Genomic DNA, 13,943 nt, shown 5'->3' with positions numbered 1-13,943 from the left:
GGGCCCCGTGGCCAAGAGAGCAAGTCCTGTCTGCTGTGGCTCAGACATGGTGTTCACCCGATGCCCACCCAGCCAGCCCTCAGCCCCGTGCTGAGTGTGCAGGGGGCGGGGGTGCTCGTACACAAAGAAGAATCACCAGTGACCACTAGGTGAAGGGAAGGGTTTAATGCGATCTTTCATCCTGTGCCTGGAGCTGGAACCACAGAGCCTTCATGCTGCCGAGCTTCTCTTGTAGCTCTCCAGGTGGTGTAAGACCCAGCCTGCAGGAATCAGGAAGCTGAGGAACATCACCGAGAGCCCGATGGCTTGCTCCTGGGTGAGGGAAGCACGGGTGAGTGCACTGGGCCGTTACCAGGGTCGTTCCCAGGTCATCGAGGAAGGCCATTACCTGCCCGGGTCCTAACCAGAGCAGCAGGTCCAGAGTTACAGGCATCCTGCCCCGCCCCCTCTGCTCCGGTGGGACCCTTGGCCCAGCCCCAGACTTCCTGTGCGTCAGATGGAAAAAGCCTGCGGGGTGCCAGCAGTGACCACTGTAGTCATCAGTTTGGACAGCTGCTGCGGAGACCAGGCTAGCAGCCCTGGGCTCCAGTCTCTGTGGAGCGGGACCTCTCATCTTAGCCCCCTTCCCCCTCACCAAGAGCCTGCCTGGCCAGGCCATGTGTCCCTCGACCTTGAACTCCTTCTGACCTTGCGTGACAAGCACCCTCACTTCCAGTTACCAGGAGACAGGAGCATGTCCGGTGCTGTGCAGGATGGAAGAGGTTCGGATTGTGTAAACAACTGCAGGGCCCTTTTCCCTAAATGGTGGTCCTGCTCAGAAGCCTGGATGGAGGAGAGGGGACCCCTTGCGCTCAGTGTGCAGGTGTGTGCACGCACACCTGGAGCCAGGTTCTGGAGAACCAGCCATATGTCCCCTTCACTTGGTTTCCTCCGGAAGGAGAGCCTGAGCCCAGTCATCGCTCCCTGTTCCTAAAACAGAGTCAGATGCCGGGCTGGACTCTTCCCTCTTCGCTTCACTCCCAGCAGCCTCAGCGACGCTAGCCCAGAGCTGGGCCCTTAGGCTACACCCACGGTCTGACCTTGGGCAGATGACCTTCCAGACCTTGGTTTATTGACGCTGAAAACAGGTCGTTGTCTGCTCTCCTGCAGCCCCAGGGTGACTGGGGTGCATGTTTCCCCTTGTGCTTCCTGACCCTCCGGGCAGCCCACTCTTCCCCTTCAGTAGTGGTGAAGCCAGAGTAGACACTGAGCGCCCTTCAAGCTCAGCGGTTAGCACCCCTCATTTGACAGGAGGCGAGTTGGGGCCTGAGAACAAACCCTCCCCTAACTAACTCCGCTGACTGCTTTGGGAGCCTGGCCTTCAGGTAGTGACCGCAAGGACCCTTCCTGGAGTGGGGACACTGTCCCAGACACGGACTGAGTTCTAGCACCAGGATCACCTCCAGAAGCTGCACCCCTGAGAGGACATTCCCCCTCTCTTTTACCAGCCTGGCCTTCTGTGCCCTGCCCCCAAACCTATCTCATCTTCACAACAGCGCAGGACTGCCCACTCCACCTGCTCGGGTCAGCCCCCCTGCTGCCCTGGAGGTTCTTACCATGGGAGAAGTGGGTGTTCTGGCTGGCTTAGCGGAGACGTGTGCCTTGGGAAGCACCCAGCCGCTCCGGGGGGCTGGCAGCAGCCTGCTGGCGGAGGCTAACCTCAGCATGGCCGTTGAGCCGAGCTCCTCGTGTCCAGCAAAGTTCTGCACTTCTGCTCGGCGTGTCCTCTGCTCACTTGGGTGTTGGGGCTTTTTATAGCTCTGGGGGAGGGGGCAGGGAGCACTGCAGCTGTCCCCTCCCGTCGTGGTGCTTTGGCAGAAAGCACACCCGCTCAGAAGTGGGGAGAGCCAGCACGCAGACCGGCAGCTGCCAGCACTGCCCCTGCCGTGGCCCCCGAGGTCTTTGGGCCCTGTGTAGTGCAGGCAGACATCACCTGGAGAAGGCCTTCATTCCTCTGAGAAAGGTGCTCGGAGAAGCAGGGCCAGGGAAGTCAGGGAATTTGGGAGCGCAAGAATGGAAACGTGACATCATTTCAGAGTGAGCCTTAAATATCTGGGGTGTCAGCTGGCAGGACGGTGCATAGAGCTATTTTTAAGTTCTCTTAACTTGGGAGTTCCCGGCGGAGCTGCCCAGCCTCCTCGTCCGTGACCGATGCAGCCCCACTCCACCTGCGCGCGGCACTGGTGGGTCAGAGCAGCCTGGCTGCTGATTTCAGTGGCGTTGTCACTAATGCTGACAGCTTTGTTCCGAGACTAGACAGTCACCATTGCACCATCATTGCACTAGTCATGGCACACGGTAGATCAGCAGATACTTTGTGCACGCCAGTTCGGGGACGGGGAGGTGGCGTGGGGGCGGGGGGTGGGCAACACTCAGGCCCTTGCCTCCTGGCCCACATGCAGGTAAAGGCTCCCAGGGCCAAATGTCCTGGGTCCACGCTGCCCACCAACCCTGGGGTAGTGGGCCTGTAACCCACCCACAAGCCCTGTGTGAGCTCAGAGCCTCCCTGCCTCCCTTCCCTTCTACAGAGAATAGGTCACTCGTTTCTTCCCACAGCAAACATCTCCTGGCAAATCTGTTCTACTGAGAGATTGCTTCACACCTTCTCTCTGTACAAACCCTCCCCCCTCACTGGAGACCCTGCTGCTGATTCCGAGAGAACAGAAGTGACCAGATACGACCCGCTGCTCAACCCCACTTCCAGTCGCCCAGGAGTGCCGTGGCCCTGAGCCCCAGGGGGTCACATGCCAAGGTCAAGTCCCCAGCGGCCTCTCCAGCCCTTCTCTCCTAGGTTGCTGGATGCTGAGCCTCTGCTCTTCCTTCCACCTTGTCCGGATCTTGCGTGACCCCTGACAGCCCCAGGACTTTCGCTGTCTCTCCACCCACCTTCACGCCTCATCTGGCCTTGTACCCCGGCAGCTTATCAGTCACGATATTTAGGATGTACCGACACAAACCCTTACCCCCTCTTTGGTGGGGTTCCTGAGGCTCTACAGTGAGTGCCCCACCCTGTCCCTTCCCAGCTGCTCAGCCCAAATGTCTGAGCACCACCCTTGTTTCCCTCAGGTGCTCACGCTCCCACCAGGTCACCAACATCACCACACCCCACCCTCCCCCCGTACAAACTTGAATGTGTCCTCTGAGACTGTCCCACACAGTGGCCAGGACAGCCCTTCAGGAACAACCAGGGCCTGCCACTGCCACTGCTCAGCGCCGCCCCCCCCCCCAGAGACTCCACCCACTTCCTTCTCATGGCCTCCAAGGCCTGAAGGGTCTGACCACTGCCTGCCTGGTCCCAGCCACACCTCACTCCCACCCACACTGGTGCCTCAGCCTCATGTTTCCAAATTAGTCAGGCCCTGTTCAAACGACCTCTCCTCAGACACATCTTATTGGTTGGTGGTCTCCTTATGTAGCTGGAATACAAGCCCGATAAGGGCAAGGACTTTGTTGGGCTCATCACAGAACTGTTGGGGCCTGGCAGATTTCCAGTCAATGTTGGAAGGATAGGTTGGGGTGTGGAAAGGAGGGATGGGAGCGGGGCCTGGATGGATGGGGTCGGGAGGACAGGTGTAGTTCTCATGTCACAGCCGGCATCGGCTTGGATTGAGAGGGGAAACTGCAGGGCTTTACTCTACTGTCAGCAGGACCTTGATTACTGTGGACGGCAGTAAAGGTCACAGCCCAGACCTGATCAGTGTGGGCACAGGCCAGTCGCCGAGAAGCAGCAGGCCATCTGACCACATCGGTCCCTCAGCCCCCAGACTCGGCTGCGGTCACCGTCCTCACCAGGTATGATGACACCCCAATCCGCTTGTCTACAAACGGTGGGTTGATGATCCTAATACATCGCATGAGGATCCTAGTTTCGCTTTTGTCCTTCCCTGGAAACCACCCTCGTTCCAACTGTGGGGCTCTTTTCTGGGCGCCCCACCCCGCCTCCCACTGTCTCCCTGTGCCTTGGTTTCCAGTGAGGAGCCAAGTCCCTGGAGGCTGGAGGCGGGCGTGTGTCCTGAATGTTATCTCCAGCAGCTGGGTCCCGATGTCAGCCTTAGGCCGTGGGGGGCTCTGCCCCTCCTCTAGAGTAATCCCTTCCACCTAAACCTTTAATTATAGGTCCAGTCAGGAATAAGGCTGCGGGTCAGATGATCAATCATCCAGCCTACGGTGTTTCTTTTTTCACAGAAAAGACCTGCTGTCCCCAACCATCCAGGCGTGGTTGTAAGGAAGGCCTTCTCCGTCCTTCCCAGCTCAGGAGGCAGGGGTGTAAGGGCGGGGGGGGGGGGGGGAGAGGGGGCGTGTGCTACTGTGCTGCAGGACGGCAGCCCAGCACCAGATGAGAAAGGCCCTGGTGAGGGCTGGGACAGGGGAGCTGGGGCTACCCTCCAAGGGAGAGAGATGTCCTCAAACTTTTATGCTACACCAGCTTTCGCCGTCAGCTCCTTTCCATCCATACCCTCCATGCCTAACCTTCCCAGCCTTCCCGAGCACAAACCTGCCTCCCTCGCTTCTGTGTTCACGCAGCTTCCGGGGAGTCCACCACCTGTAGTGGTGGGCTTCAGGCCTCAACCTTACTGGGTTTTTAGTCCCAAGAACCACCTGTTCAAAACAAACCCTGCACAGATCCCTGCCGCCCCGACCCCACACAGATGCTACCAGAGGTGGGGAGCCTGGCATGGCCTCTACCTTCATTGCTCTGTGGCCACAGTGCTTCTGCAGAGCACTGCCCTGTGTCCTGGGCTGCCTTCTTCCACCTGGAAGGAAATGAGACAACCCATGGAGAAGGGCGTGGTGGCCAAGTGGGGGGTCGTATTGAACAACAAAGTAAAAGGCTCTGAGGGCTGGAGGGTTGGATGAATCCCCTGTAACAGCAGGAGAAACCATGGCTTGAAGAGGGAGCGGGCCCAGGGTTCGGGACAAGCCAGGCCTGTCCCTGGCCTGTCCTGGACAGAAGTAGCATCAGGAAGAGCTCCCGAAGGCAACACAGAAGTACCTCTGTCTCCCGAATCCTCAGCCTCGTGTCCTGCATCCAGCCACATCCAGCATGTACCTATCTCTGCCCTCCACCTGTCCCTGCTGCCCCGGGGACACCCGTGCACACCCTCCCTCTCAAAGCTGCCAGGCCACCTGCAAGGTCTGGGGTAGACACTGTGGGCGCATGGCACCACCCTGTGTCCATACTCGGAACCACAGCAGCTGCTGGAGAAACCAGAGAGGCACTGACAGCGAGACAAAGGTTCTTAGCCTCAGGGACCCAGAAAAAAATGCACATGCACGCAAACATTTGCATATTGTTTTTCTTGCATTGGAAATCTATTTCATCACATAAAACAGTGGTTCTCAAAGTAAGGTCCCTGGACCAGCAGCATCAGCATCACCTGGGAACTTGTTAGAAATTCTAGGGGCACCTGGGTGGCTCAGTTGGTTGAGCGTCCGACTTCGGCTCAGGTCACGATCTCACGATTCATGGGTTCAGGCCCCCTGTCAGGCTCTGTGCTGACAGCTCAGAGCCTGGAGCCCGCTTCCGATTCGGTGTCCCCCCCTCTCTCTGCCTCTCCCCCATTTGCTCTCTCTCTCTCTCTCTCTCTCTCTCTCTCTCTCTGTCTCTTTCAAAAATAAACATAAAAAAAAAAAATTCTGTGATGGTCCCAGTGGCCTGTTACAATAATCTTCCCAGGAAATTCTGATGCACAGACAAGTTTGAGAACCATTTTATGTTATATAAAAACTGGACGCTTCATGCTATTCATTCGAAACTAAATGTACACCCCGCCGCCTGAGAGGGCTCAGTGGGGTAAGCATTCGACTTCGGCTCAGGTCATGATCTCACAGTCCGTGAGTTCCAGCCCCGTGTCGGGCTCTGTGCTGAAAGCTCAGGGCCTGGAGCCTGCTTCAGATTCTGTGTCTCCCTCTCTCTCTGCCCCTCCCCTGCTCGTGCTCTGTCTCTCAAAAATAAATAAACATTAAAGATTTTTTTAAATAAATCTCACCCAGGCTGCAAAACTCAGAACCCTTTCCTTTTACCTACAAAAACACACTTCCACTAAGTAAGTAGAGCAGGATTTGCTGAAAACTTGTAGTTCAGGGGTAGAGAATCTTGCGGGGACGGGGGGGGGGGGCAGCTGCCTCTTCCTACATCCCACTCTTGCACTCACTCCCCGGAAGCTCAGCTCTCAGGCCCACCCAATGCGGGATACACGCACAGAGACACTGGTGCTCAGCAGTCAGCAGCTCACACCCCCACAGTCCTTGGTGTGATCGCTCATTTTATGTGTCAGCTCAAGTGGGCCATGACGCCCAGATACCTGGTCCAACATTATTCTGGATGTCCCTGTGAAGGTGATTTTTGAGCGAGATTAACATTTAAATGGGTGGACTTTACGTAAAGCAGATTACTCTCCGTGGTGTGGGTGGGCCTCATCCAATCAATTTAAGGCCATGACAACAAAAACTGACCTTCCCAAGCAAGAAGGAACTGCCAGCAGATGGCCTTGGGACTCAAACTGCCAGCCCACCAGCACCGTTTGGATTTACCAAGTCTCCACAATCACAGGAGCCAATTTCTTAAAGTAAATCCTCCCCACCCCATCTCTCCCCCTACACACACACAAACCCTGTTGGTCCTGATTCCCAGGTAGAACCCTGACTAACACAGTCGGCAAAACTGTGCCAGAAGAGAAGCCCTTTAGGTGTTCTGTCCTTTCACCTTTGGCAGCGAAAATAAAACTTTATCACACTTTCTTTTCTCTAATGCACACCATATTAAGCGATGCCTAATGCAGCCCAGACACGTCATTGATGATGACAGCAGGAACATTTCATACCATCGTCCCCTGACATGTAAGTTTCTCTTGCCGTGTAACGAATCGTCACCAACCTGGCAGCTCAGGACAGGGCGCTCACTGTCTCCGTGTTTGCGGGGCCAGCTGTCCAGGTGTGGGTTGCTGGTCCTTCGCGCGGGTCTCACCAGCTGACATCAAGGGGTCACAGGGCCACGATTCCCGTCTGAGGCCCAGGGTCCTCCGCCGGGGTCACTGCTTGTTGGCAGGATCCAGATCCTTGCGGGGGTAGGGCTGAGGTCCTGACTGCTGGCCGGCTGCCGGCCGGAGACTGTCCTCACCGCCTAGAGGCCTCCCTCAGATCCTTGCCACATGACTCCCTCTGTAAGTACTTCACAACATCCTGTTTGCTACTTCAAGGTCAGCAAGAGAATCTCTCATTTCAAAATTTTCTGGCATTTTATTTATTTATTTTAAATATTTATTTACTTTTGAGAAAGAGAGAACAAGTGGATGAGAGGCAGAGAGAGAGAGAGAGAGAGAGAGAGAGAGATTGAGTCCCAAGCAGGCTCCACACTGTCAGCACAGAGCCCAAGTGGGGCTCAAACCCAAGAACCGTGAGATCATGACCTGGGCCGAAATCAAGAGTCAGATGCTTACCTGGCTGAGCCACCCAGGAACCCCTCAAATTGTTCTGGCATTTTAAAAGTAATTTTTTAAGAACAGTTTTAGATTTACAGAAAAATTCTGAAGATAGTACAGAGTTCCCATATAACCCACATCCAAGTCCCCCTATTATTAACATCTTACATGATGGTTACTTTTATGTCTCAACTTGAATGAGCAGTACAGTGACCAGACATTCAATCAAAGGTTTTTCCAAATGTGTCTCTGAGGGTGTTTCTAGATGAGATTGACATGTGAATCAGTGGACTGAATGAAGATAACTCTTCCCAGTGTGGGTGGGCCTCATCCAATCAGTTGAAGCCTTGTTTTGCTGTTTGTGCCGGTTTGTTTGTTTTGTTTTCTTTTTTGAGAGACAGAGAGAGAGCGCGCGAGCAGGTGAGCAGCAAAAGAAGCCAAGAGAGAGGGAGACACAGAATACAAAGCAGGCTCCAGGCTCTGAGCTGTCAGCACAGAGCCCAGAACACTTCACCGACTGAGCCACCCAGGACCCCCTGTGGGTTTCTTATTAATGCTGTCCCTTCCCTCCTCCTGCCTGACTGTTTGATCTGGGACATGGGTCTTTTCTTGCCTTCAGATACAAACTGAAACATCAGCTCTCTTAGGGTTACAAGCCTGCCGCTTTCAGAATGGAACTTCACCACCAGGTCCTGGGTCTCCCGCTTGTCGGCTACAGATCTTGGGGATTCTGTTTCCACAATCATGTGAGCCGGTCCTTTATAATAAATCTATATCTATAACCATCTATATCCTGTTAATTCTGTTTCCCTGGAGAACCCTGACACGATTGGTGCATCATCAGAAACTAAGTAAAGTCCACACTTTATTCAGATTTACTCAGTTTCCCTCTAATGTCCTTTTCCTATTCCAGGACTTCACCCTGGACCCTACCCAGGACCCCCATGACATTCAGTCGTCATGTCTCCTGTGGCCCCCCGGGGCTGTGACATCTTCTCAGACTTTCTTTGTTTTTGATGACCTTGACAGATTGGAGGACGACTGGTCAGGCATATTGTAGGATGCCCCAGTATTGGAATTTGTCTGTTTTCCTCGTGGTTAGGCTGGGGCTACGGGGTCTGGGAGGATGACCACAGAGGCAAAGTTCCATTTTCATCACATCATGTCAGAGGTACACAAGATCCACCTGACTTGCCACCGTGATGCTGACCCGGATTGCTGGGCTGCAGTGTGCTTGTCAGTTTCTCTACCGCGGTTTGCTCAGTGTCCCCCTCCCATCCTGTGCTTTCTTTGGAAGGAGGTCCCTCTGCACAGCCTGCACGTAAAGAGCGCCACCTCCTGAGGGTGGAGTATCTGCAGAAGTTATTTTTAATTCTTTTGCCTGGGATATTGTCTCCCACTTATTATTACTTTTTATTTTTATTCACTTGTTATTGTTTATTCGGTTATTTATATCAGTATGAACTCATGGGCTTTGTTTTATGTGTTGGATTATAATCAATACTTCTTTATTATGTTGCTCAAATTTTTCCAGGTTTGGCATTGAGAGTTCCTTCTTTTGGCTCCTGTGTCCTTTTAGCATACATAGCCTTATCAGTATGGAGCTTGCTCGTTTTTTTTTTTTTTTAATTTGTTTGTTCTGGATACTTCCTTACTTGCTCGCATGATAAAATGCTCCAGGCTCATCTTGCATATTTTTGCCCCAGTCCTGAAATAAGCCAAGAGCCCTGATCCCTTTTATTGGTTGACTAGCACTAGAAACCAAGACCTGGGCAGTCAGTGGACACATGACATGTACTTGTCAAAATTCATAGAACTTCACAGTACAGAGTGAACATTAATGTATGCAAATTTTATTTTTTTAAGCTTATTTATTTATTTATTTATTTATTTTCAGGGAGAGAGCATGAGTAGGGTAGAGGCAGAGAGAGAGGGAGAGAGAATTCTACGCAGGTCAGTGCAGAGCCTGACGCAGGGCTCAAACTCACGAACCATGAGATCATGACCTGAGCAGAGATTGAGTCGGATGCTTAACTAACTGAGCCACCCAGGTGCCCCTAACGTATGCAAATTTTAAAGTATCATTAGGATGTCAGGGACTCCCAGGACGGAATGCAGTATGTGACAGAAGAATCTAATCATATTCTACATATATGAAACAATCTCACTGAAGGGAGTGGGGAAAGGCACTGACCCCAGTAGAGTCTGTAAGAATAAAGGCAAAGAAACGGCAAACAGCATGGTGCTCTAGCTGGAAAAGTAGTTCCTCAGAGGGGTGCATGGGAGACAGATGTATATCCCCAAAGTATATAGCAATAGAAAGCCAACTCAACAGAAAATTCTAATGAGTAACGTAGCAAACTGCCTTCCTGGGTACACGGCTGGACTGCATTTCTGCCGGAGTCCAGCCCCAGCAGGTCCAGGGGTTCCCGAAGGATGAACGGCATCGGCGAGAATAACAAATGGACACGACAGCAGCGTGTCCGACTGGCCGCTTTACTGTGGCAAGCCTGGCGTTCTATTTGTTAGCGATTTCCTTGTAGCGTGCGTCACCTACGCTTCTCGGCTTTACCTAATTCTAAACACGTTCCTTTGTGTAATCGCCCATCAAGGAACCTCATGGTTATTTTCTTGTAACGTTCCCTCCTGGCCTTTGCTTATCGATTAATTTCTTCATATTATTTTCATTATGTATCTACGTTTATTTATAGTCTATAAAGCATTTGCTTTGCTATTTTCGTGAAAGGTCATCTAGCTCTCAACACCTCGAGTGGAACACGTTTACAGGGACATGACTTCTTAATTGTTCCTTTGAACTGTTTGCGGTAGAAGGAACAAAAGTATTCGCTTTGGTCTGGGGTGCCTGGAGGGAGCCAAGAGGGCTGGGAACCCACGCCTTATGCGCTCCCAGAGAGACAACGTATACCTGGGAACTAATGAACCATTCTGTACCTTAACCCACCAGGTCCAGTTACCATTTGGAATGCCTCCTGGGGGCCAAGTGGGCCTAGGGGTTGGAGCAACTCGTAGCCATAGAGACACTGCTTTGTTGCCGGAGTGGGGCTTTCGAACCCGTGTGCGCCCCTCCCTGGCTGGGAACATATGGGGCTATCCTTCCTTTAGGTAGGGGACGGGCAGGCGGGGGTGGCACCGGCTGGATATAAGGTTTCTTTTTTGTCCTGGGGGTCATCCCCAGAAAATATCCCCCAGTTTGCCCCCATGGGTTTCTTTTGAATCATCAGTGCCAATTGGACCATGGGGATGGCCATGATGAGTAAGAGGAGGGATACCAGTAGCTTCCCATTCGGAGGGTCCCTGTGCGTTGCCCTTCCGCCGGCTGCCCGGGCTGTGCCATCAGGAAGGATGGATGGATCGGCTCCCGGCACATTTCCCACCCCTTCCTGCTGTTAGGGTTGGCCACATGATTCTGAGTGGAAGTGACATGAATAAGCTCTTGACCTGACTGTACACATTTTCATGCATCGGGTTGTTTCATAGAGCAATGTCATAGTAGGGGAAGATGGGAATAATCCAGTTTTCATTAGCAGGGCACCGGTTAGGTAACTTGTGGTCATCTCTACAATGATGACAGTGAAAAGAATGAACTATATTTACATACACCAGCATGGAAAGATGTCCAAAACACATTGGTTATTAAATGAATAAAGCAAGTTAAAAAGCATACACCATATCACATCACAATGGGATACTACTCAGCAATAGAAAAGGAACAAACTACCAAGCCGCATTACCGCATGGACGAGTCTCACACACTGAGGAAAGGAGCCCAGCTGGGCGCCATAGACTGCATGCCATCTCAAGGGCTGACAAACTATGTACGGCCTGAGAAAACTCAGCCCACATCTTATTCTGGTATCTCCTGTGAGTAAAGAATGTTTATTTACATTTTTAAATGGTTGAAAGGAAAGGGAAAAGGGAAAAGGGAAAAGGGAAAAGGGAAAAGGGAAAAGGGAAAAGGGAGGGGAGGGGAGGAGAGGGGAGGGGAGGGGAGAGGAGGGAAGGTGAAAAGAGGGACACCTTGGTGGCTCAGATAGTTAAGCCTCCGACTTTAGCTCAGGTCATGACCTCATGGTCCGTGAGTTCGAGTCCTGCGTCAGGCTCTGTGCTGACAGCTTGGAGCCTGGAGCCTGCTTTGGATTCTGGGTCTCCCTCTCTCTCTCTCTCTGCCCCTCCCACACTCATGCTGTCTCTCTGTCAAAAATAAAGTAAACATAAAGAAAAGAAAAAGGATATATGAAAAACACATTTAAAAATAAATAATAGGGGCGCCTGGGTGGCTCAGTCAGTTAAGCGGCCGACTTCAGCTCAGGTCACGATCTCGCGGTCCGTGAGTTCGAGCCCCGCGTCGGGCTCTGGGCTGATGGCTCAGAGCCTGGAGCCTGCTTCCGATTCTGTGTGTCCCTCTCTCTCTGCCCCTGCCCCGTTCATGCTCTGTCTCTCTCTGTCTCAAAAATAAATAAAACGTTAAAAATAAAAAATAATGAAAAATAAAATATAATGAAAATACAGTATATGAAAACTTGTGAGATGTAGCTAACTCATGCCTTGAAGGAAATTTATGGTTTTAAATATATACATTAGAAAGGGAGAAAAACTGGGGCGCCTGGGTGGCTCAGCTGGTTGAGTGTCCAACTTCAGCTCAGGTCACGATCTCATGGTTCGTGGGTTCCAGCCCCATGTCAGGCTCTGTGCTGAAAATTCAGAGCCTGCAGCCGGCTTCCAGTTCTGTCTCCGGCTCTCTCTGCCCCTCCCCCACTTGTGCTCTGTCTCACTGTCTCTAAAATAAGTAAACATTAAAAAAAACTTTTAAATAAAAAAAGAAAAGGAGAAAAACTGAAAACCAATGATCTAAGAATTCCTCTCAACAATTTAGGTGGAAAAATAGCAAATTAAGCTCCAAGAAAGTAAAAGGAATAAAGAAATATATAAGACTAAAAAAATAAATGGACAAGAGAGGGTTAACAAAGCTAAAAACAATTCAGGTATAACTATTCAAGACAAAAGAAGACACAAATAATCAATTTCCATAATGAAAAATGATGAACACAGAAGCCTAAATCCTTCAAAACATAAATGCTAAGAAAATATTAGCAAACCAAAGTCAACAATACATTAAAAGGGCCACACACCACAACCAAGTGGGATTTATTCCAGGGCTGCCATGGTGGTTCACCATCCAAAATAAGCAGTACGGTACACCACTTTAACAAAATGAAAGATAAAAATTATATGATTATCTCAAAAAATGCAGAAAAAGCACTTGACAAAATTTAACCCCCACTTGAGATAAAAATTCTCAACACAGTGAGTAGCGAGGAAACATACCAACAGAAGAAAAATAAGAACAATTTTGAGGTTCCAATGGGTTCACCAGTGAATTCTACCTAAACCTTCGCGCAAGGACAACTCAAGTCCCAGCCCAATTCACTGGTGAATTTTGCCAAACTTCTGGGAAAGAAATAGTACTAACCTTGCTCAAACTTTCCCAGAGAATGCAAAAGCCATTTTTTTTTAGTGAAGCAAACACATCCTTGTTCATCAAACTCGACAAGGACATTGATTTAAAAACTTAAAAAGCACAGGCAAACCTCTCCCATGAACATAGACACGAAAATTCTCGGGAAAATACCAGCAAGTCACACCCAGCAATGGAGGACTAATCAGCTCTGAGAAGGACCGAGCTGCAGGTCACAGACACACGCGGACGAGCCGCGAAAGCGAAAGCGACAGCCGCCAACTCGGTAGACCGCAGCCCTCCCCCCACCGCGGCCTCCGCCTGCTGGAAACCACGGCGTGCGCGCTCCCGCGCTCGGACACGCGGCGTGCGCGCCTACTGCGTCTCGGGCCCCGTTCCAGACGCTCAGCACGCGTGCGCGGGACGGACCGTCCCAACGCGGGGCGACGAACGGAAGTGATTGCAGCAGTACTGAGGGATGCGGCGTGCTAGAGGGGGGTGTGGTCTGTGGGGGACACGTGGGGGACAGCGCCAGTGACCAGGGCCGGCCCGCAGGCAGGGTTTGGTCACTGAGAACGGGCGCTTGAGCAAAGGCGGAAGGAAGCGGGGGGGGGGGGGGGGGCGAGGGCGCGTACCCGTCTGAGAGGCCCGCTCGGGTGGGACTGCAGCGCGCAGGTCCGCGGAGGCGCCCGTAGATTCCATTCTGGGGCACGTGGGGGACCACGCCGAAGGGTATGGCCTCACGTGGGCTTTCACGAGCCCACTGTGGCTGGTGTGCGGGGGCTCCGGCAACAGGCCGCTGGAGTTAGGAAGGGCAGCGTGGGGGTCGGGCGGGGGGGGGGGGTCCTGGAACCGACAGAACGTCACGATGGGTTGGACACCGAGAGGGGTCCAGGGCGAAGCCGGGGCTCTGGCCCAGCGACCGGAACATCTGAGATGGCGAGGGTTACAGGTGAAGCACACTTTGGGAGGAAGACTCAGAATTCGCTTTGGGACACGACTGAAAT

The 13,943-nt window shown here is 52.2% G+C and overlaps 1 long non-coding RNA gene across 1 annotated transcript; it reads right to left on the bottom strand.

Annotated features, from left to right (window-relative positions):
- Positions 1-150: 150 nt before the first annotated feature.
- LOC101101339 lies at positions 151-2,392 on the bottom strand. The gene is made up of 2 exons (XR_441384.5): positions 1,596-2,392; positions 151-312 (listed from the first exon to the last, which is right to left on the bottom strand). It is a non-coding gene; the product is annotated as an uncharacterized LOC101101339 (long non-coding RNA).
- Positions 2,393-13,943: the final 11,551 nt, after the last annotated feature.

The sequence above is a fragment of the Felis catus genome, chromosome D1 (assembly GCF_018350175.1).
Source record: "Felis catus isolate Fca126 chromosome D1, F.catus_Fca126_mat1.0, whole genome shotgun sequence".
NCBI classification, from domain to species: Eukaryota; Metazoa; Chordata; class Mammalia; order Carnivora; family Felidae; genus Felis; species Felis catus.
Note: the sequence above shows the minus strand (reverse complement) of the source record. Positions and strands in the feature narration are given on the sequence as shown.